At 39.3% G+C, this 24,921-nt stretch overlaps 2 long non-coding RNA genes across 2 annotated transcripts in view; one reads left to right on the forward strand and one right to left on the reverse strand.

Annotated features, from left to right (window-relative positions):
- Positions 1 to 15,347, forward strand: part of LOC119033556 — a 28,467-nt gene extending 13,120 nt beyond the window's left edge. Inside the window, exons 3-5 of the long non-coding RNA XR_005079291.1 lie at positions 13,292 to 13,387; positions 14,552 to 14,644; positions 15,239 to 15,347. This is a non-coding gene — a long non-coding RNA (uncharacterized LOC119033556). The remainder of the gene's footprint in view (positions 1 to 13,291; positions 13,388 to 14,551; positions 14,645 to 15,238) is intronic.
- A 2,030-nt stretch (positions 15,348 to 17,377) lies between these two features.
- Positions 17,378 to 24,921, reverse strand: part of LOC119033555 — a 77,704-nt gene continuing 70,160 nt past the window's right edge. Inside the window, exon 4 of the long non-coding RNA XR_005079290.1 lies at positions 17,378 to 21,309. This is a non-coding gene — a long non-coding RNA (uncharacterized LOC119033555). The remainder of the gene's footprint in view (positions 21,310 to 24,921) is intronic.

Raw genomic sequence — 24,921 nt, forward strand, 5'->3', positions numbered from 1 at the left:
TGGCACAGTCACACAGCTGTTGCGGGGTCTCCTATTATACATCCAGCTGAAAAAAATCATTTGGACACTCCCATCCGTTTAGGACATTTCACATGCCTGCTGACCAAGGCTGATAAATTTCATCTTCTTATCTCCAGTGGTGATGTCTAAGGGGGAGGGGTGAGGAAAAAAACGGAACATCAGTTTTTGTTTTGTTCTATCACTTTTAAGAAGAGTTAACAAGGAAATGAAGCTAATTTTAGTTAGAAAAACTTGAACTGAGAAGGTTTACAATTGCTTTTTTATGTTTTAATAAAGAAAACAAGGTGTTAAAATATTTACTTTCTTGACATTTTGTAAGTTTACTGTGGCGAACTTGGTGATTTTAAATCACCCAAATGAACCTACACCAGCTATTGGACCATCGTCTCTAGCGGTACAAAATGGCGTTATGAACAGGAGGGACTGGGGCTAGCTGGTTAGCATTCACATTAGCATTCAGTCATTTTAACTTAATCAAGGGTAAATGGATGGAGTTGAATTAAGCACAATGACTATTTTTGAGGGCTAACAAAAGTCAAATTTGCAGTATACACCAAAACATAATATTCTTCCTTTTATTCCAATTATATTGAGAACCCCTACTTTCATGATTATCACCAGAACCCAAACCAGAGGGAGAAAGCCTGAATATGGCTCTCATTAGCTGCCTCTTTGGACGAGAGCTTAGTGTTTATTCAAAACCACAAATTGTTCAATGGAAACTTCGGCATAAAACTGAAAACCTCTGCTGAAACAAAAATAATCCCATCTGGTGCAGGGGAAAGTGGGCGGCATGAGGAAAGCGCAAGCTTTTGTTCACCAGGTGCCGACAGTGTTAAGAGTCACCACCCTGGACCTGGAGTCACCACTCAGGATCTCCGGCCTGCTCAGTGAACAGAAGGGTGTGTAAATCCTGGTGTAATGAGGTGAAGTTGAGGAGAGGAGATGTTGAAGGATGAGGTTGGGTGTGGCTTTTATGAGTTGCAAATGTGTATTCGGCACATACTGTACATTAGTATCGCATTTCGCATCACATGTTTGTTAGAGGGGGAGAATGAGGTTGGGCTGGTAGTAACAAAGAAACTCGATCACATATTTTTGTAGGCTAACCCAGAAGTTAGCATCACCCTGGTTCCCTCATCAAAAAGCATTTGGGTTTGTTTTTTTTTGTTTTTAAATTTTGTATTTTGGAATGTCATGAAAATAAGCTCTGTGGAAAAACACAAGCTTATGATACTTCGCTCAGCAAGCTCATCTTCACAGATGAACACCACTTCACCACATGTAAATGAAATCCCTAGAAGTATAAAGCTAATGTTTGGCTATCAATGGACTACACTGCGGTCGCGTGATAAATATCACCACCTATGCGTCTTACTGCACATTGACTATACATGTTTTCTATAAATTGATAAATCTACAAGTTGTAAAGTTAAAATCTGAATAGTTTTTAAATGAAGTTAGCCTCTAAAGACGGACCAATGAGTGGATGAGTCTCCGTGTTTGGTGTGATGATGGTTTAATATCCCTGACAACTTCTGTAGTCTCATTTAGCCACTTGTTAGCAACCATTTATAAGGCACATAAGTGCTTCATAATTAAATTGCGGCACATTTAATGATGTATTTTATGACACAGAGCAAAACGTATAACTATCTTAAGCCTGTGGTAACCATAGACCTTATTTCAGGCATACAGCCAAACATCAGTTCAAGAACCTCATAGACTTTGAGACGAGGGAACCTGATGTGCAAATATGCTAACTGGTTTTCTGGTCTTAGGACCACAAACAACACCAAACTACAAGAATGTGCATAGAGTTTATCATAAACATATTTTAGAAGAGGCAAACCTTATTGTTTGGGATATTTTTGACATTGTAAAAAAAACGAACTAACTTTTCATGCTTTATAAACTTTATAAACTATCAATCCACTGATGAACATGAGTCAATATCAGCTAAAGTCACAAAAGTTGAACCCTCTCATTCATTTTTTCCCTCCTAAACTGGTTCTTACTGTGAGCCTGACAGTCTCACTTTTCATTGGTCAGCCTTTCCACCAATGAGGAACTGTTGCCTGCTGACTCAGTACTCTTCCCACCAGTCAGATTCCTGCCTCTATTTAGCCACTGTGACTCATCCTTCTAACATTAATTCGACAGCTGATTGGCTCATGAGTCAGCATACCTGTCACAGCAGGCTCATATGATAGGCTGGGCTATTCTTGTTCAGGTATTTAAACACAGTACAGAGCACAAATCTCTGCTGAGCTCTGTGCTCAGAGGGAGGGAAAGGCTACATAGGTTCATTATATACACAAGCTGGTGATGGTGAAGAGATTGTAAACTCATTTTGTGGATGTACTTTGAGTCATCTTGAACAGCAAATTAGATAATTGACTGTGTGAGAATCATTTTTAAATCTGCAGTGATCACGCATGACCATATATAGGGACATTTATATTTATTATTTATTATTTTTTAAGTGTGGATCTTTTAAGTATTCTTTTGATGAGCGATATTTTAAACACATTCAATCTATAAACTAATCTCTGTTCACTTTAATCAATTTTTTTCCCTTGCAACGTTTTTTCTTTTTTCTCACTCGCTCGGCTACCTGTAAAATTCTATGTATGTAATTACTGATTGTTTTAAATGTGCTATATGAATAAAGTTTAGTGATGAAACAAACCAATTTAATTTAATGGCTGTTTCACACCTTATGCCAAGGATTGTAACCTTAAGATTGACATCAAAATGCAGTTGAAGTAAAGGTTACAATCTGAAACTCTCCCATTCCAGACTTTTTATGTGCAAAATTGCCTAGCTAGCTAATAGCTGCTAAATCAAAGAGCAAGAGAGCGATGCTGACAAACTGCACAAACGCAAAAAAACAAGAACATTGAACCTTTCTGAGACTGAGCGCTCTGTCAAGGAGGGAGAGTCACATGAAGGGCTACTTGTTTGCTCAGTTCACCTTCAATCAAAGTCCTTACAGGCAAGTTTCCACACTCGGCAGCCATCTTTGCAAGACCCCCAGATGGTTATTTGGGGATGACAAGACCAGGCCGCTCCAAATGAATGAGAAGAGAACTGGAGCTTCCCTAATGATGATCACAGAAACATACAAACTGCCAGTATTGAACTGCCAGTCAGATCTGATGAAAACTGCTTAAAAGTTTTGTCCCAAAATATGGTTTAAAATTAAATAAATAATAAAATAAATAATGTCCACAGGCAAACTTCTATTGAGTATGTGCATGGTTTCTTGGCGCCAACTTCTCTACAGCTCACCACACCGTGCTGCACCCAAACAAGTCCTTCTTTCACCTCTCACAATAATGTCTCTGCTGTTATTTATTATTTAAACGGCTATCTGTGTCAGGAGACGGTCTAGGTTTAAGTTGCCCTATCGGTGACTCATAGGCTCACTGTGGGCTACCACGTGCCTGTGGGCACCGAGTTGGCTACTCCTGATGTAAGCTTGCTGGAAAACAGTTTCTCTTTTTGTCACTTCTCTTCATGACAGACACCAGCTGGCATGACATTTATACCTGTGCAACATGGTGTAATCCAATTCATGAGAAGAACATAGATACACTAAGATACCATCCAATTCAACACAGGAGCACCACAAATTACTGTTGCAACAAGAATAGCAACTTTAAATAGTCAGCAGCATCTTTTTTCTTCTTCTTCTGTCCCTTGTTACTGCTTTCATTGCTTTAATCGTCTCCTATTTTACAGCTCTTTCTTGTATTTTTATGTAGTTGTCTGCCCATATTTCCACTCTAACTTCCCCATGGGATCCTAAATTCTTTTTTTCTTGTGTGCATATGCACATCTACTGACTTGACCTTGGTGGATTCTCCAAATACAGACTAAGGCTGACTGTGAAACTGAAAGTACACGGTGTCAGTGGTCATCCTTTGAGGGGGAAACTGAGACTGAACTGTCTTGTTCTCATTTCAAAAACATCACATTTCCACAGCTCATCTTATCGTGCCCCAGAAATAATCTGTTAAAGCAACAAACTGCAACTTGATGGAGAAACGCAGTTGATCGTCGAGTCTCATTCACAGGTCGGTTTGGCTTGGTGTCTGAGTATTTGATGATCTGGGAAAGAGACTCAACAACCAACTATGTTTGTCGAAGAAGTTACATTCTCTGGCTTTTAAACATGGCTGTAAAGTAAGAAATATAGCCATAAATTTCTCTTTTGTGAACACAGACCAAACAAATTTCCCGATAAGTGCGTTATGTTTGAATTCACAATAGTTCTTCACGTTGGGGCTTGCTTTGGATCTTTTTTATTTCAAATAGTAACCACTGAGTAAACTAATAAATGCACAGCGAGCAGTATCACATATTGAAGGATACAAGAATTGCAACACTTCCCGATGATATCATGCACGAGTACGTCAGTGTGAGTATGACTGTGCAGTTTCACATTTCAACATGTCCGCCTGATGTCCGGTGTGTCTGAACAAGAAGACAGCTTGTTCCCAGACTCAACAGCAGCCTCACAACTCTGCGTGCGTGCGTGCGTGCGTGCATGTGTGTGTTTGTGTGTGTACGCCTCCCCTTCTCTTCAGCGACAAGCTTCTCCATTTTAACCATGGCTCTTTTTAACTCTTCATGTGTAGCTTTACAGGGCTTGTGAAAGACTTTCTACATCAGTGAATTACCTTATTTTGTTTCTTTCGACCTCCACCCATTTAATTTGACTTTGATAATTGATATTGTACGTAACATAAAAAACTTCCTTTTCATACTTTTTTTAAAGGATAAAACCAGTTATTTGTAACATCAGCACTGCACTAGTTTGTACCTGGTGTTGACAGATGATCTTTGAGGCTCATTGGTCGGCCACCTCATAGTAAGCTGGACATTATTGAAGGAATTATAAGGAAATTAAATTAAATTTGATGTTAATGTTGGAAATGTAAATGTTGACCACCATTATTTGCATTCAGGTTTCAACAGGAGATATATAGTTATAATTTGTTTTACAAGAAAATATGCTTCTGTAACCATAACTTAATGTTAAACAACGAGAAGGAACAAAAATAGATTTGACATTTGCACTTGCCACACTGTATGTCCCGCACCATAGATGCATATCTTATCAACTCGACTACCTTCAAAATAGCACATTGTGTGTGTGTGTGTGTGTGTGTGTACGCACGTGGTTTCACACATGTCAGGGCAGATTCGACTCACTTTCCATTGAATCAGTAAAACAGTCCAGCCAAACATGACCAGAGTAATGAATTCTCCAGGAGTTGTAAATGCACCACAATTTCTAACATGCTGAATAAACCTCACCTCACTCTGAAATCGCGTGTATCACTGGACGCTAACAGCCTCACTGGCAGGTGACCAGCCATCATGTGGAGGGAGCAGCGTCGTTCAAAAGAGAAATGGAAACATTAAAATTCAGTTGTGGAATTACAAACCCCTGTGGTCAAAAAACTGTTTTCCTTTCATGCAAAGTGGCCATGTGCAATGCCAGCCTCACTCCTACGCCTCGACTCTTCCTCTTTGTGTCCGGCACAGCATGTTTCACTTAACCACTAGTGTCAACATTTAAAAAGAAAGGGAATCTACTCAACTAAGGACTTTCACAACACACCAGTAAGCCTGAAAAGACCTGTGGATTATACATGAGCTGACTTTTAATGAATAATTCAAGTTGTAGAAGTAGTTTAAGCCATCATAACATTTTCCTCAACATCTTACTAGCTAAGCTCTGAGAATGCAGCAACATTGCTAAAAGTAGTCCAGTGATGGCATAAACAGAAGCAACCAGACAGATTTTAATAGCCCAGGACCCATGAATGATAGTCATACTGGACAATGTAAAGTGACCTTTGCAGATTGATTGATTAAATGTCTGGCAATGTAAGATTCTGCAAACCACAGATACCTTTAAACTTCGTTTACGTTTCAGTTTGCTGTTGTGATAACGTTGTACTCATGATCTGTTTAGGTTCAGGCACAAAAAAACACTGCTTCAGGTTAGGAAAAGATCACTTGTTTGCTTAAAATACTTGCTTTGGTCACAACAAACACGGCCGGAGATGTCAAGACTTCTCGTCAGAAATATCAGTTTCTGTGGCCTCAAACACAGCTCCAGGGTTCCTTACAGATATTTTGCGGTATGACACTGATACGTGGAATACGTGGTCCCAAACCGCGGTCAGCTCTCAACTAGCGTTCCCTCCACCTCCTGATTTGAAAGTCAGGTCGTATCTGTGCAATGTGAACATGATGTGACAGGTGTGGAATTATCAATACAATGAAATAGGTTGTCATTGTCACTTTTTATGGGTATGTGTAGACGTTCACACAGCAATGCTGAGGGGTTGTGGCTATGGTTGGAGAAAAAAAAACAAACGTAATTGCAGGTATATGATGGGGTGCAAACATCAGTCTACCGTACAGAATTCGTGCCCGCTGAAAGCATCCCACCCTGGTCTCCTGGACATGATGTTTATACAGTACTCATGTCTTTTGCCAGTCAAATTTCTTTCCTTGTTCTGAAGTGTTATGTTGTATAGGAAGGAAGGTGGCTGGTGGACATCTAAAGACTGATGCTGGGGTTTGTATGCTAATCTTGCATGTTGCTGGGAATATCGGGACCTCAGTAAGTTAATGTTTGACAGTTTAAAACAGTTAAATGTTAATAAAGAAAACACATCAGGCTCTGTGTCACTGTTGACCTTCTCAATATTTAACTGAGATTACAATCTCCCCCGCTGTGATCAAGTGTTTTAGTAGCCTAACCATTCATTACTGTAGTTTATTAGATAAAACCACCATTATTTCCTCAACTCAAACATACTATAATTGCTTTTGCAAAAAGAAAAACATAATTTATTTGATTAATTGTTGCATATATTGTTACAAAACTGTCACCAAACATTATCCTGTGTTTTGGCTTTCATTCACAGGAATGATTTGTTTTTCCGTTTGAAAAAAGTCAAGACATTCTCAACAAACGAGCACATCACTAATCTAAAATCAAGTGAAGAAGGCCATACATCCTGATGATATCTGGGTGAAAGGGGAGAGGGAATGCTGATCGTATGTGCTACACCACTCTGCCATCATCTATCTTCTGTCTTACAATGTATTTGGTTTTACATTCGTTTTCTCCATTGGGCCCTTTTCCCCGGTCTACCCTCGGCTGCCCTAATTAAGCCACGGCTGCGGTCCGATGGCCCTGATAAGAAAGAGGCTGCCAGGCCTCGCAGCCCAATTAGACCATGACTCAGGTGCCGAAGGCCCCGGTAAGAAAAAGCTGACGACGTTATTGCCATGAGCAGAGGGAGCCATAAATTAAAAATTACATCCAAGTCTCAGTAAATGCGCTCTCACACTTGGCCCAGTTCTTCAGAAACTGTGCCGAAGCACGACTCTCCCTCCTCCCCAGTCCCCTACTGGCACTCACATTGCCAGTTGCAGCACAATGAAGAAAACCATGGAGAACATGACTTTACTGACGTCTTTGTTGCTTATTCTGTGTCTCTTTGGCCCTCTAACATTTCTGAATGTCTTAGTTATTATTATTGCAACAGAGTCTGCACATGCACAAGTAGACTGAAGAAGTTGTTTGCTGGTAAAGTGAGATCCAGGTATCTATGGCCCAGTCCCTGGTCGCTTGTAACCTGACAATAACTTCTCTGAGTGCACTGAGTGACATCCAGAGATCATATATGACCTGTAGAACTGTTGCAGAATACAAGTCCACAAGAAGAAGGAGAGGGAGGACCAGAAGAAGAGTTGAAGAGGGAGGAAGGATGAGAAGAAGCGAAGAAGGAGGGATAAGGGGCAGCGACGTGCCCGGGGACATGCGTGGAGGAAACCCACGTTAGCAAGGGGAGAACATGCAAACTCCTGCCCCAGCAATATTGGAACCAGGATCCTCTCAACCTCTCTTTCAGTTTTTCTGTCAGATTTGACCATTTTCTAATCATGGTCACTCGCGTGCTGCTGTGAAAATAAGGTAGGGGAATCTCCATCATCCCTGCAAATATGCCCAGACTTATGAAACACAACCACAACAGCTGTGTGACCGCCTGACTGGACGAAACTCGTGTGAATCACCGCTTTTAGTGTCACAGAGTCTCAGAACACATCATATGCAACTATGACTGATACGTTTATGTGGTTTGACACAGTTCAGAGACGTCTGTGTCAAGCAACTGAGCGTTTCTAGCGAACGTTTACACGTTAATATCTGGCAAAAGGGTCATGCTCTTCGAGGAGGTTTCAAATAATTGGAACAGCATTGAGCAACCATGGGTACATCACTCTTCCCTTAACCGAACCCACCTCTCCCTCGCTTACACCGCACAAGGTGGTGCGCTTTAAAAATGCATTTCCTCAATTTGTCTCTTATCACGTTTTAAAGCAGTAACACTGATCTGTGAACTGTCATCCTATGAGCAACACTAGTTTCTGATGATGACAGCACAGCAAAATCAACACTCTCTACAGCTCTGTAGCATTTTCTTATGGTCAGGATTTCTGTCCCATTCATGCTCTGTTGGTATTCTGCACGAGATGGGATGTAAACTTCTCCAGCATCAAAATGAAAGTACTAATAAGCCAAAACATCCACCTCTGCCCCGTCCTCATGAAGGTTTGTCACATCATACCAGTTCTGCCAGTCATTCTTAACACTTAACAGGAAAGCTGACACATTTCATGACGCAATAAATTATTTTATTTTTCTTTATGGAGGGAGCCAACACAGTCCATTTTGTTGACATGTCTTTGAGCATGGCGCTGATCAGCTCCCTGCTTTCTTCTGCTCAGTCTAGATAAGAGCATTAGTGACTGTATGAAAGTAAATGGAATGCAAACATGTTCCACTTTTACCTTATTTCTCTTTTTCTTTTCCCGGCACTTCCCCTTTACATGATCACACTCAAGTTACATGTGCTGTTGGCAGCTCTGATCTTTGACCACACATGCCGTCTGTAACGCTGATGAGCGTTGAACTGCAGTCACGCTGATACAGAACGTTGCGGCTTTTTGAGATGTAGATGAAGGTTTCGTTTCTGTAGGTATCGTGATATGTCTACCTTCATCCAAATACTACGAGGCTCGCTTGGTTTGTGATGCTCAATACACTGGAAAATGGCATTTACGTCTAGTTTTCACATAAGTATGCGATCAGTGTCTGTAGTTCCGTAAATGCCCCTAGTGTTCAGCACAAGGAAATGCATTTCTTTATGTATGGATACACTTCCTGTTTAGCCATGGGTGAAAGGCTAATTCTGTCTGCAGGGACAAGAGCAGGACCATTAATGTTAACTACTAAGCTACAGTACAGCACAAAGTCATACACTCTCTCCCAAATCCGCCGCTAAAGTTCAAACTATTAAAATTTAGATATTACAGAGGGGGAGGCGTTTTCGCAGGGACATCAAACATCACAGCGATTCCCATAGAAATTAAAGGACTTCGGGTTTGACTCGCGAAAATATTGGCAGTGCTTGTTTCTTCCGGATATGTTGTCACCGGCTCCTGGCAGCTGCACGTCGAAGTGTCCTTGAGCAAGATACTTAACCCCAAATTGCTCCGGATGAGCAGCTGGCATGGCAGCCTCCTCCATCAGTGTATGAATGGGTGAATGTGGCATGTATTGTAAAGTGCTTTGAGCAGTCAGTAGACTGGAAAAAGCAAGACCATTTACCTGTTACAATGCTGTGTTTACAGATAGACTGGATAGGATGTGGTTAGGGTCTCCACAGTATCATGTTAGCACTGAAAAAAGGTGTGGCTGCCCCAGTTCTCATTCTGGAAGAGGGGGAAAAAAATGCTTGTTTGCATGTCTCTAAACCAGTCACCATGGTCTTGGTCTTAACCCAGGATGTGGCAACAGTGCCCCTGTAAAGTGGTGTTGTAGAAAGCTTGGTTTGTGGTTGAAATGAATAAATCCCATCATAAGAAGAAGGTAACAGCTGCGTGTTTATGTTCATGCAGTTAGCGTACAGATTAGCGTGAGGGGGAAGTTGCCATTTCCAGATTGTAGACTAATAGCTTGGAGGTTGTCGGGTTTCATGTAGCGACGAAGAGTTGGAGAACAGCACATACAGATAGCAGAAGGAAGGAGGGAAGAAGTGACCGGTGACATACGTTATATACCAACAGCGTACATCTAAAAATTCAGACTAAGTTCAGAAACAAAAACATTGTCAGTTCATTCTGGTTTGCAAACGAGATGAACAGTGAATGCAGGATTTTATTGTCCTGATTCAGTCGGCCCTTGTTCTGCTCCTACGCACCTGTCGATCCACGTGTGTGAAAATGTTGAAATGTAGTCTTGAGCTGTGATTATGTGCAACTTCACCTCCTGATATGAAAGTCAGATCATAAACATGCAATGTGATTGTGAATTACTGAGATATGTGAGAAATGTTAATATGGTATGAAATGTACAAGTGTGGATGCATCAGTGGAGCGATCTCAGTGAGTTCTTCCGTGCAAGGTGTCACTGACGTCAAAGGTTGTTGTTGATCCAACATAAGTCCACAGTGTCAGAGTGAGGCTGAACCCAGGACCGTCTTATCTGGGCTGTAAACCAGCTGAGCAGCTGGCTCTAACCACAGAGCATGCTCCTATGTGTAAGTGTGTGTATCTGAGCAGCGTGTAGATTCAAATGCGATTGTGCATGTGTGTACGTGTGTGTGGCAAGGTTGCTCTTAGACATGTCCGGGCGTATTCTCAGTCAGTGCTGCACAAAGGCACTGCAGTAACTGAGACACACACACGCACACGTGTCAGTGCATAGTAATCCTAATGAAGGCAAACAATGCCATAAAAGAAATTTCAGGGCCGACAAATTTATTTTTAGATTAAATGAAATAAAATTGCTCATCATGAGTAATATTTTGGTTTCTTTTGTGATCCTGTGTGCTTGTTTACGCTCCAGTTGGCCGTTACCACAGCATTAAAAATCCTCTGACAGGCTATTTGTTTTCTGTGTTCATGTAACAACATCTTCATGATGAACTATCGTTTCTGGTTAAGTAATTATATTTTAACAAGACTTGCGCTGCTGCTTGGCTGGGTGACTTAACAATTAGTCAGCCTGCCTGCAGATAAAAACAAAACTGATCTTAGATTTTAGTCAACGATGAAGACGTTAACATACGAAACCTGACAAAGAAAGCAGGATTGTCTTTGCAGCAGTGCGTAATGTTCAAAAATACAAAAAAAAAACAAATTGTTATGTCTTTGATCACTAAAATCTTCACCATAATCTCTGAAGGTATTAATGCTTTGAAGCACTGTCTACGATTTTTGGAGAAGGGCACCACCACTACTGAACACCTTCAACAGCTTAATATGGATTTCTTGAGGCAAATTCATGTCCATGTGCTCTGTCTCAGCCAAAGTTGAAGGTTGTTGGTGACCTGCGTGACGTGTTCCTCCACACTCAGGGCACGTCTGGGCAACACCACAGAGTTTAGCGCTGATCTGATACCCATCAGGGCCAGAATCACTGATACTTTTGAATCACTAAAAGTGCTATCATGTTTCATGAGTTCATTTCATTACCGATGAGCACTTTGTTCTCACTGTTTATTACACGTACACATGCATGTTGAACTTTTATTAGGTAAACTCTATGAACTAAACAAGTGATTATAAACCAAATGTATCACAAAGTATAATCGAATGTCAAGAAAATTCAGATGAATGCACATTTTCCATCTACTGTCTTAATGTGATTATAAGGAGCTGGTTCACAGAGATATACAGCTGGTGGCGCTGATTTTCCAGTCAGCTGCTACTAAACCATTGCAGAATGAGAGAGTGCAGCGAGATGACCGTTAATAAAAGATAACCGGTCAAATGCTCAGTTTCATATCCGCTTCAAATTCCCTATTGGGCTTGAGATGCTTTTTAACCACATTCCTGTAGACTATTTGTGTGGTCAGCGTGGCTCTTCACACTTGCCTATATGCAACATCTATTACTGGAGAGTAAACTCTAGATTTCTCACTTTAACTTGTTGTCCTGTTGTTGTCTTTTCAGCTTGCTGACTAAAGACGTTACATTAAAATCTGGACACAGTGTTGGAGTATGATTCATTCCAGTGAAAGCTGCCCTGTGGTGGTCTGAAGTCAAAATGGCTTGACTTCCAAGCTATAGAGTGACCCTGATTTTCTGTGTTGCGGGGCCCATAGAACTAGTGACCCGTCTAGACATTCCAAATGTTATCCAGCCCCCATTTTGTCCGGAGTTGAGACACTCCAAAACATTTTTCCACCATTTTACAGCCGCTTCTTTCACAATGTAAGCTTTTGGGGCTGCAGTGCATCCCATGATGATGTAATCACACGTTTTGGCCACTACAAAAGTTGTCTTCAAAGCCTGGCTCTCTTTCCTGGGACTTGTTACTGACCCCTGACCCTGTTACATCCTCATACTGGCCCTACACTGCTCCTATTGTTCATGCGCACATTGTATTTTGCAGATGCTTAGTGTTAATTTTCTGAGGACTGACACTCTAAACAGACGTCGGATACGTGAGGCAGCCATCATACATACGTGAACGTGTTGTTAAAAGCAAAAAAAAAAGTAAATCCTCAGTGTTGTCCTTCTCTTCAGTGGAGGATTCATTCACCTTGTCTAATGATGCTGCACTTGCACTCACATTTTGGTCTCTCATGCTATATCAGGATTTCGGCTGATTTCCTCATTTTGAACTCAAAATGCGCATAAAAACCAGGGCAGGCACAACCATGCACACCCAACACAAGACAGAAAGGAGTTAAAGAATGAGTGAGTCAGCAGAGTGAAGAACAACAGTCCGGAGTACACGTGAAGCTCATCTTGATTAATGCGTGTTTATGTTCGTCTTATCGCCTGAAGTCGCAGCAAAAACACACAGATGAGTCATCGTTACCAGGGCATTATGTTACAGTAGCCTCACCTGGGTCATATACCTGCCTGCATGTACAGCCACCTGGACTCAAGTGAAAAACAAGTCAAATTGGCTTTCACTTGTTACAAGAATGAATTGCAAACAAAAGGAGGCTGCACTTGGAAAAAAAACAACAATGTTTTAAACATCATAAAATATCGTAAAGCAGGTCACCGGTGTGGTTTACATCAGCTGGAAAAAAAAGGAGGAACGACGTGGCCCAGATCTTATGATTCTGGGAAACGGTACACGTTGTAAATGTGCAACATTTTTTAATCTGCTGATGGATCTGAATCTCTGATTCTTCTCTTTATGCAACAGATAAAGAAAATGGAGAAGCTTCTCATTGCTGGAAAAGGATTTAGATAAATAGTGGATGACAGTGAAACATCTCCAGAAAGATCTTGAAAAACATAAGTAAGTAAAAGATGCAAAAAAAGAAGCACTTCATAATTATTTTTTGTGAATACAAAGTGCTGAGTTATGTTGATTTTTCTGTGTACTAACTGCCAAAACAATACAGTTTGCTATTATTATGAATAGAATTTCTTTTTAGTTGGGCTGCTTGAAATATTTATATTTTGACAGATATCGCAATGTAACTGATGTCCACCAGGTATAATGTTTACCGTGTTCTCCACATTAGTTTAGCATGTTAGCAGTTTAACACCTGCAAAGGAGTATTAAAGATCGATTACAAGCTGATGATTTAATTTAGTTCATTTATTTGACAGTTCACTGTAGAAGTACAGTTACATAGTTACAACACCAAAATGCACAATAAAAAAGCAAAGTCACAGGACTTATTTCCATTGTGGTCCTTGTTGTAGTTAGATGTCAGAGAGGTTGGTGCATGTACACTACTCAAAATTAGTTATTATAAATTGGGATGTTTTATTGTCTCATTTGATTGTTTGATTCTTATTCTGACATATCTGGTTTTTATTTTTTATCTTTTTTGTTTTGTCACAATTTTAGTCCCCAAAAATAATGTAGCACTTTTATTCCATGTATGCAGCCATATGCCAATATCCCTATCTGATTTTGAGTAGTGTATGGGGAGATGGTGGAATGCAGAAAAGAGACACAGAAAATATTCACATTATTTAATCATAAACCAAGGTATTGGACAAACTTGAACGTTGACCTAGTTGCTACAAAACCTCAAATGTCAACCTGATGGTGGTGTGAAAGGAGAAGTCAGAGGATCATCAAAGTCACAAGCATTCATCCTCTGGGGACTGTGAATATACCACCCACGGACCCACGCAGCTACAACACATCTTTATACTTTTTACTGTTCAGCAGCAGCTTCAGGACAGTTATCTCTTTGTTCTGTGGTGTGTTGGACCTGTTCACTGAAAACTGTGTGGCTGACATTCACACAGTATTTTTATGTGTGTGTGTGTGTGTGTATTGTGTGTGTGTGTGTGTGTGTGTGTGTGTGTGTGTGTGTGTGTGTGTGTGTGTGTGTGTGTGTGTGTGTGTGTGTGTTCACCTGACCTCATCAAAATGTCAAATTTCAACCCCCTCTTTCCTAGTTTCTACCTTCACCCGTCTGGCATCTAATCTCTGTTTAAGTCACCAGATCAAACCACAGACGTACTGACTGACAGATTGCACCAATCTGCCCGGCAACACTGAAGAACACAAACTGCTGACTCATTTAATAGCGTAAGAGGGTGTGATTATATCTCAAATCTACTTGTAGAAAACGATTGTCTCTTTTTCTGTACTTCCAGAATCGCTTTGGCACACAAGGAGACATATTTACACTTGTTTTCAGCTGTTTGGAGTGAGAGAACTGTAGTAAAACTGAAATTGATGTTTTAATAAGATCTGTGTTTCAAGAAAAACATATCACTCATCACTTCCTCTGACCTCTTTCATCCACCTTCGCATCTTTAAGTTTAATGATGACCTTGTCTAACTCAATCTTAAGGTTGTGAACTCTCATTGTGTGTGTGAGTGTCTTTGCTGAGCATCATCCACACCCTTGCCCCCACGCCACTCACCTATCTGTGAGATCCATAAACCGATTTGACACTTGTTGACATTTTGAAAGTTTTGGTTAAAAGAAGCTCCTGCCCTGTCCCCCCAGAGCTAATCATGCTACAGCTCATAAAATCAATCAGTCAGTCAATCAATGGGTGATATACCCTCAGGCTAGTTTGGGTGCTATACTGTATTCAGTTAAAACTGAACGTTTCTTCATGTTTTAAATTGACTTCTGTGTATATTGAATGTTCCATTTCTCTCTTTGTTTAGGCACAAAAACCACTTGCTCAGGGCTTTCTGTTTTTTTGTTTTTGGCCTTTATGGCTTTCATTGACGCGACAGTTCAGAGAGCTGACAGGAAGCGGGACGAGAGAGGAGGGATGACATGCAGCATGGGGCCGCATGTCAGTTCATGTCACAGTTTTATTTTGACTTTGTTACTTGCCTTCAAAAGGGGAAAAAAAGGGAAACACTGGCCGGATCAAGATGTTTACCACTGGAGGCCATGGTGCTCATACAGCTGAATCGAATCAACAAAAGTTCCTCAAAGCTGCTTTAAGAAAAATGGAAATCAATCACCTTCAGCTTTCATTTTACAGATAGATATATATATGCACCCAAAAAGGTGTACCGAACTCTTATACCTCATACAAACATTTAAGATGGCTTTTTTTTTTTTTTTTTTTTTTTTTTTTACAAAAGCATTTTTTTTTTTTCAAAGTCTGACAAACCAAATACAGCTGCACCCAGTGCTGCAGTGTCCGTAATTAGGGGTTTGGGGAATGTAAACAGGAGGTACAGTGTTGTCATGGCATCTGTGGGTGACAACTTGAGCTCATATTAATCCAGTAAGTTCCTGTTATCAGTGTCCCCGTGGACGTGCAGAAAACTATCACTGTACTACTTTGATACTGAACACAACTTAGTGTCATGATTCACAGGCAGTTTGTGACGTTATAAGAAGCATCTTTTTTTCTAAGCAAAAGAATGATTTATAGAGACTTTGGTGCCTTTGTACCTCCTGTTTTCAGCTGCTGGCTGTAGTTCCATTATTACTGACATATTAAACCTCTTATCTAACCCTCAATCACAATGTGAAGCTGTGCCTTTGAGACTAGGCTAAAAAGCAGTGTTGTCTTTGTTTGGAAGGCTCTTGCACCTCTGCTGGGTGTGGTTAGAAGTGACACGTCCTCAATAACACTTCCACGTCACTGCAGTGACGCAAGAATTCCCGACTGCTGCTGAGGAACGGAACGTTTTTTTATTGGAAGAGACATTTCTAAAAAAAATTTAAAGGAAAACTGCAGGTTAATTTAACAGTGAGAAACAGAGTGGAAAGACAATGACTTGTGGACATTTGATGCGTCACAGCAAAAAAGTGTGCAGTATGTAGGAATTGGCCTCCTGTCAAATTTATACTGAAAACAAGTGGAGGGCAGCATATCCTTCATGTACCTGCTTACTGTAGCCCCCTTTGACTAGTTAGCTTTGTTAGCCTTGAAGCTAGCGGTCCGCACGGGGAGTTTGGGGACCAGTGGAGTGTTGGTGTTTATACCGACAGCACTTGAACTTTAGACCGTTACGGGCCGGGGCTAGCTGGTTCCCATGCAATCTAGATATCTCTGTAACAATATATAAAGACATAATAACATCAAAACTGTTATTTCTTCAAATTCTGTTGATACTTGTAGTGCATTTTGTAAATGTTTTCAACAAAAGATCTTGCCCCTTTAAATCTTATTCAATATATTTGGCCATTATAATGGATTATTGCAAAAAACTTCTATTACATTTGCCCATTTTAGTAGCAGTAGCGCTAACAAAGTGTCGTGTTTTCTACTTAAAAGGTCAAAGTGTCCATTTAAAAGTGTCAGTGTGTCAGCGATTATTTATCCTTTGTGTGAATCAAACATGAGATGTGTTGCTTCACTATATGTTTTCATGGTACAGTTTTGGTCACTTGCTGTCCACTGTCATTATCACTGTGCAGCGTTGTTGAAAACAAAAAGTCACTTCCTTTGGTCAGGACATGAAACAATTCGGAGCTTCACTTCAGCTGTGAGACACACAAAAAGAGGAGCCGGGGGGAGGCAGCTTGTCCTGACCTGACGGCCGTATGACGCGAGTATTTCACTAGATGACAGAGATATATTTGAACGATTCTCAGGTCAACTGTGGTTTCTCCTCCAAATACACCGACAACAACAACATCAACGACGACGACAGACATCTTCCCGGGTTTGAGATGTTTTATTAGTGTATTCTCATCATTTCTTACAATCAAGATTCACTTCTGCTAAACACGATACGACAGGCACAACATCCAAAACGAGAAGCATGCAGAGCTTTATAGGCAGACAAATTTATCTCCCTCCCCTCCTCCTCCTCCTCCTCCTCTCTCTCTCTCGCTCTCTCTCTCTCTCTCTCCCTGACTCACTCTGTCAGAGCTCTTTCACACACGCTCCTTCCTGTTCGATCTTTGTCCCTCTCTTCCTAGTTCACACGCTCTCTTTCACACGCACACACACACACACACACACACACACACACACACACACACACACACACACACACACACACACACACACACTCAGCCTTTTTTTTCTCTCATTCGTGACATCTTCTTTCTGCATTTTTTTTCTTTTTTTTTAGGCAGCTGCTGTGAGATTTTCTGATAACGCGATATCTTAAAATAAAACAAAAAACACAAACAAGCTCCAGCATAAGAGGTCACAAACTCGCTTCACCTGCTCCGTGTACCTCAGTTGTAACTGTACGGAGCCCCTCAGGTGTCTTATACACACTTAATATAGTTAGTTAGGGATACTGGAATATTTTAGTGTTTCACTTGATTGTTTATTCTGTGACAAATCTGAATTTTTAATTTTGTTGGTATTTTTGCCATGGTTATACAAGAGCGTTTTGATTTCATGCTACTTTATACTTCTGCTCCACTACATTACAGAAGAAAATATCTTACTTACTTTCATTTTTTAGTTCAAATCAGAGAGTACAGGTTTTGCACACCTCAAGATCGACAGGTGTGTAGGAGAAGACCAAAGGCCGACAAAATCAGGAAAATGACTCCCTCACACTGTCCACTTCACCTGCAATGAAGTTTAATGACAGGTTTTTCAGTGTGATTTGTGTTGTCTCTTATACGTAACACGTGGCTATAAAATGTGTAATCATAGTTCAGGATTTTGGACACGTTTAGTTTCCAGTGCTTGAAAATGAGGCTTTATTTTGATTGAGAGGATAAGGGAGAAAATCTAAAAGTTATTTATAAACGGGCATCAGTGTGGACATGCTCTCAGTGACCAGCCAAGGACAAAATGTGGTATTTCATGCCCGTTCTCCCCCCTCAGCTGAAACCATTAGCTGTGCGTGCAGACGGAGCATTGATAAACAAATTTCAGACTTCTACACAAACAGCTGTATCTCTCTGATGTGGCCGTCACTTTGAGGCTGAAAACAGAAAATTCAGTTCATCCAAGGACAAACAAACAAAAAAAAACAAACAAAAAACAAAAAACATTCCTCTGAGGGGCCGAATGTGTTCGGGAAAAAGTAAATCTTCCTGGAATGATGCATGTTCTCACTGATAACCACAATTTGAAATTTAACAATGTGGGTTTACAGCCCCGAGGTCACGGAACTCGCTCAACCCATAAAAGATGACCTGTTAATAGTTTTAAAACACTTCTGGCAGAGTGTGACTCAACAGCGACACTTCAGCCAGAAGTTTAATGATCAGCAGTTTATTGATCAACTATGAAACGTTCCTCAAATAAAATGTGTCTTACGTGCTTTTTAAAGACGAGGCGATTGTACTGAAACTCTGCTGAATTATATATCTGATTCTGAGAATACAGATTTCCTCGACTTGCATAAATATTTGAAAACAAATCAGATTATGTTTTTTAAAAGTGCATCATCTGTTTCCACCGCAGCTGGATTTGGTCTTTATGGCTCCACTTGTTGCTGAACTCAGTCCAATCGACCCAGTTTACAGCTCTGAAGAGGAAACCTGCCAAAACACATGAGCAGCCATGTTGTAGTCCCCAAAATCCTGATGTCCGGTCTTAGTTTGGGGAGAATGAATAATAATGAATAAAATAAATAAAATAACTTGTTGGTTTTTCTGCAACTTGTAACTGTAACTACTAACTGATTTATGCTGTATTTACGGAAAAAAAAAAAGCAGTCATGTATGCAATATGACGTTTATGTTTACGTTTACATTTACAAGTAATCTGATGGCTGTTAAAACAGGTTTAGATGTTACATGCTTTGCTTGTTTGAGAGCATCAAGGAAGATATGAGGATTAAATTCAATGCATGTTTGAGCTGAAACGAGCTGAGTGAGAAAAATAATTTGCAACATTTTTAGCTGATTAAATTAGTGTTTGTGTCAAAAGTTTGTCATTTGCTTTTCCAGCTTCTAAATTGCTGCTTTTCCATCTCATGTAAATTCTATCTGAGTTTATTTGAGGTTTTTTTTTCAGCCGATGACGTCATGTTGAGCTTTGTGATGCAAATCCTCTCAATATAAGAATAAACATTTGACTGATGAAACGTTTAATAAAGAAAAGATTGGGCAGATTAATCTGAAATAAAAATCATGGCTCATAGCAACCCTAAACTACTGTATGTTGTAATTAAATGACAAACTGATCACTGATCTGTGTTCTCTCATGGACGCAGTAGTGCGGTTATGCACTTGTTCTTACTAGACTTATGAGTGAATTTCATGACCTTGAAACCAAAACAAGCTGGACTGAACTCACATACAAGTTAATGTTTTATTCAATTAAGTTTTATTGTTATGTTTATTAAAATACAAGTGAGGTATATTAACAGCAACACACAGGGAGGAAGAACAAATCTGTTCAGTCATTGAGGCTGGACATCAAATCTTTTTCTCAAAGTGTTATTCCTAATTGCATTTAAATGAGCTTCAAATAAGCTTTAAAATATTCAACTTGACGGAGCACTTAGACCTTGAAAGATGCTTACAACACTAATGCTGTACGCTACAGTGTTGCAGATGCAATAATCCTCTATTCTTTATTCATTTTCGTCTTTATTTAGCACCTTTCAAACTGTCCTTATCGACATACATGATGTACTTTTTCTGTAAGTGTGTGTAATCACAATTAGTGATAATTACTCAAAATATTATTCAAAAACAGTTCAACACACAAGTCCAGCAGAAAAATGTAATAAATCACTAAATAAATAAATGTTAGTCTATTTACATGTTCATGGAAGCCCGTTTTTATCAATGTAATTAAAACAAAACAAAACAAAACAAACAAACAAAAAAACTTTAAAACAGGAAACTTTCTTGAAATAGTCTGTTGCTTTGGCACATGAGGAAACAACGTATAGAGCTATAGAACTTGTATTATCACGGGACACTAACTCACTTTAAAAGATTCTCAGTATTCTCAGATTAATCATGTATTATTTTCGCACTGTTTAGCAAGGATAACTCAATAGTTTGAGATACTTCATTCAGTCATTATTTAGTGATACTTTGACATAATATATCAGTATTTGGAGATGAGTACTATTTCCTCACTGTTTCACAATAACAACTTGGTACAAAGTCGTTATTTGGAAAGTTTTTCGTAATGGGGATTTTTTTCGTTATCATTTTTATGATGACATTGCTGAAGCAGATTTCCATTTCATGAGGCCTATGTATGTCTGTAAATAACAAATAATATTAATAATCAAACATTTAATAAAATGTGCTATGGTATACAGAGATAAATGAAAGCCCCCAGCAACTAATAGGTTTTTCTTTCAGCTCGTCTCTGCATGATGTATAAATAAATTTGTGTTACTGTAAATTTAAAGAAGCTTAAGACTCCAGATCTTCGGTCATTTTAACATGTTTGGTCACCACCAGCTGTGGTTTCAACAGCATCAGCATGACTTCACTGGGTGTGGAGCTTTTGCTCAAAAACAGCCCACAAGCCAGAAGGACGGTTTGGAAAGCCAGAGAAACCTCAACACCTGGACGATTAACAGCACCATCAACCTCCTGCAGGTGTTTTATGGTCATTTGTGCAGCGCGACAATAAAAATCTTACTTACTGCCTCTTTAAACCTCTTGAATTTGTTCTTCCTTTCAACATTTGAGCAAATTATTCCCTGAGGCAACTCCACAGCACAATTTTTTTTTTTTTTGCCAAGAACCAGCAGCTGCAAACCCCGACACACACACACAGGACCCGCCTCTTCTTTTGCTGCCTGTGGTCAACGCTCACCAGTCTTCCCATCTCATGATGATGATGTCATGACCCCAAACTGACTCAGCGACAATTTAACTGGAACAGAACAAGAGAAAACCACTGTTAGGGTGCAGGAAAAGAAACACGGGAAATGGAGGAATATGTGGGGAAATGACATTAAAAATATTCACACACAAGATGCGGTGCTCAGGTAGCAAAGGGCATCATATTAAGTGCATAATAGGCCTACTGTGAGCAAATAAAATACAACGGGCTGGAACAGCTCACAGTGCAACACAATAAACTATCAGCTTTTATTACCCACAAATAAAAAATGTGCTTTTTTTCATAGCTGTGGAGAAGGAAACACTTTTCAATTCCCTAAAAATAACAAAAGGAACAAACTGGACTTAAAATCTGTCAAGGTTCCTCTGATTGTTCACAGCTATTATGATCAGGTATTATAACGGCCTATAATATAATATAATACTATAATATAAACACTGTAGATTTTTAATGACAAGATATAAAGCAGTGACCTGTTTGAGGTCATGCTGTTTAATGGCTACTCCCACCACCGATGTGTTACAGTCATAACAAGGAAATCTAGAGTGTGTTCTTGGTTTCGTGTATTTTTCTGATATCTCTTGGGAGAAATGCCCGAAGTTCTCAGGGTGGTGTTTAGGACAGATGGCCTTTCTTTAATATCCTGTTATTTCTATAAACCGTGTCTTTCTGTCTTTCTATGGACTAACAAAAGCAGAGAAAACGACATAGTGGATGCTAAGTTTATAAGAAGCAGTCTAAACGTGGATGGTGTCATTATTATATAGCCCCCGGCTGCCCAAAGTGAGGCCCATGGGCCAAAGTTGGCCCGCGCAAAGGCTTGATTTAGTCCACCAGATGTTTCAGGAAAAATAATAAAATCTGCAGCATCTGTAACTATTAGACAATAGATAATGTCGGCTGAACTTGTGTCAGGTGCTCTTGGTGAACAGCACAAAGTGTAAGGCAATCCTGGCACTCAATACATTTAATATTAAGAAATGAGGAAGGAAAGATTAAAAAGCCTTTATTGTCTTTTATCTTATCCTAAGATTGTAATATAATAATATCTATTATCCTAGTACTTCTGACAAACACTCGACCTATAGGAGCACATCCATCTGTTTCTGGCTGGCAAAGTCCCCAAACTGTAAATATAAGAGCAGCTGAGTCAGTTCCTCAATTGAAAAAACTTTTACAGAACACACCTGTGCATACACACACATGGAAAATATCTGTTCAAAGGTTTTTAATGTTGCTGTTTTTTTTTTAAATTTTGTTTTTGTTTTTTGATTCGCTGTCTTTTATTTAATTTAATTTTTGTTTAATGTATTATTATTATTATCATTATTATTATTATTATTATTATTATTATTATTATTATTATTATTATTATTATTTCAAATGTAATTATATCAAGTGTTATTATTATTAGAATAAGATTATATTTAAATAATTCGATTTTTCTCACAAACCACCACCGGGTTATAAATCAAAGATCGCATATGAATATCTCGTATACAAAACTGAATATGTGTTTGACATCTACGCCTCTTGATGTTCTGATAATTAAACTAGGACTAACTAAAATAATACAAGCATAATTGTTGTTGTTGCTGTTCTTAAAGCTAAATTGATACAACACACGCAACAGTCCCTTCTGCTCGTCAGGTGTCCCCTATATGTCCCCTTGGGTTAGGAAACATGAATTTCATCCAATTACAGTAAAAACACTCTTCGTGCACTGCCATAATTATGGCCTTTGACAAATTGAAGTACAAGTCTAGACAAAAAGCAACATGGCAAGTGACAACATGTGATTTCTTCACTGCGACACTTGTGTTTATTAAACATCTGTGCTCAACGTCCCTGCAGCTTCCTGCTGTAATTCCAGACTTTCTGTCCTGTTTTAAGACCTTTGACATGAGACACACACACACACACGACAGGGCAGCATTGACGAAAACAAAGGAAACCTCGGGCTATGATTTTGACTAAAAATACACATTAAGGCACAACCCAGAGATGATCTTCCCGCTGGTTTAATACAGCAGAATTTTATTTCTTTTTCCTTCAACATTGTGGTCAGAGACGGCTCAACAATAACAGAAGTCACGTTTAAGCACAATAAAAGAGAACAGCTAGAACTCATCCTTTCTTTTTGTTTGTCCATTTGTCCAAACTTTGCACTGTCCTGTGCATTATGTATTGTGCTACACATTGCAAATGTGTTTATTTTTTTAAGTTGCCTTTTTAACATCTGGTCAGGGACAGCTAATTGACGATAAGCCTCATCTACGGTTAAATAACAGTAAAATAATGTGCAATTGCGTATTTTTACATGCACAGTACATACAGTGTTGATGGCTTGATGCCAGCAGTGCATCAGCGGACAAATTTGACATGAGAGTGAAAATACAACAGTCAGCCTGACGTCATGACACGAATGTGTATAACATGTCTGTATTTACTTTTATATCGTCTTTTATATGATCAAAAACAGACAGAAAGCAAAGTATCATATCTTTATACTCCAAGAAATAACGAGGAAAGCAGTTTTGTTTATCTGTTTTGAGTAAAAATCTAAGTTGTATCTGATTCTACACATTAAATTCAAATTACTAATGTATCAAAAAAGAAAAAAATGCCTCATGGTGAGTGAAAGCGTTCACCTGAGTCACCTGTATAGATAACAAACAACTCAACATCAACACCTAAACATCCACTCAGCTCACTGAAGCAAACGCTGCACTCCTGTTGATTATTAACCACAGATATATGGTGCATGTACATCCTCATGTTAGATTATGTATTATTATTTACATCAAAGCCCGAAAAAATGTTGTCTCTTCACTTTCCTCTTCAACATTTTTTATCATTATCATTATCATTTATCATTTACTTAGAACATCCAAACTAAACACTGCAAAATGCGAAGGCATACGTTTTGATACAGGGATCAAAGTTAAACAGGACCAGAGTCGAACAAAATCCCTGAAACTTAAAAGCTTCAATAAACATCAAATTTCCGTTAAGACTAATGGGGTCACTTTGATTTGACCACACTTTGTTAGTCATGATGGACCCCGTCTGCCCAGTCTAAATGGATTAATACAAAGCACTTTGAAGTTCGGTCTCAATGGTAGAATAAAGGCGCCGCACACTTTTGGCTACACAACAGACAATAGGACCTCCTCCCCTGAGCGCCGTGCATCACTGGAAAAGATGAGGCAGAGAGCCGCATGCAGGCGCTGACAGATTTAGACTTTTTTTTAGCAGATGATGCTCTGGAAAGTTTACGCTCCCTGTAGTGTGAAGATGATCTGATTGTGTATGAGAAGACATCCATGTTTTAATTTTGTGCTCATCTTTCTAATCACTCTGCACGGGTGTTTTTTTTTAAAATTACATTTCTAAATCAGATGGACATCACACACATTTTAAACAGATATTTTATGACTAGTTGTTGATACTTGCCACCACAACATGTTGATTATTATGACAAATTTCTGCTCTGATAATATGTTGATATGATAATATGTGATGTTTGTGTCTGCTTAATTTATGAAATTAATACAAAAAAAAGAGAAAGATTTGGTAAAAAGTGTAAAAGTTCAGGTTACCTCCTTTTTTACTTGTAGGTAGATTTGGTGTGCAGCAGAA

The sequence above is a fragment of the Acanthopagrus latus genome, chromosome 15, assembly GCF_904848185.1.
Source record: "Acanthopagrus latus isolate v.2019 chromosome 15, fAcaLat1.1, whole genome shotgun sequence".
NCBI lineage: Eukaryota > Metazoa > Chordata > Actinopteri > Spariformes > Sparidae > Acanthopagrus > Acanthopagrus latus.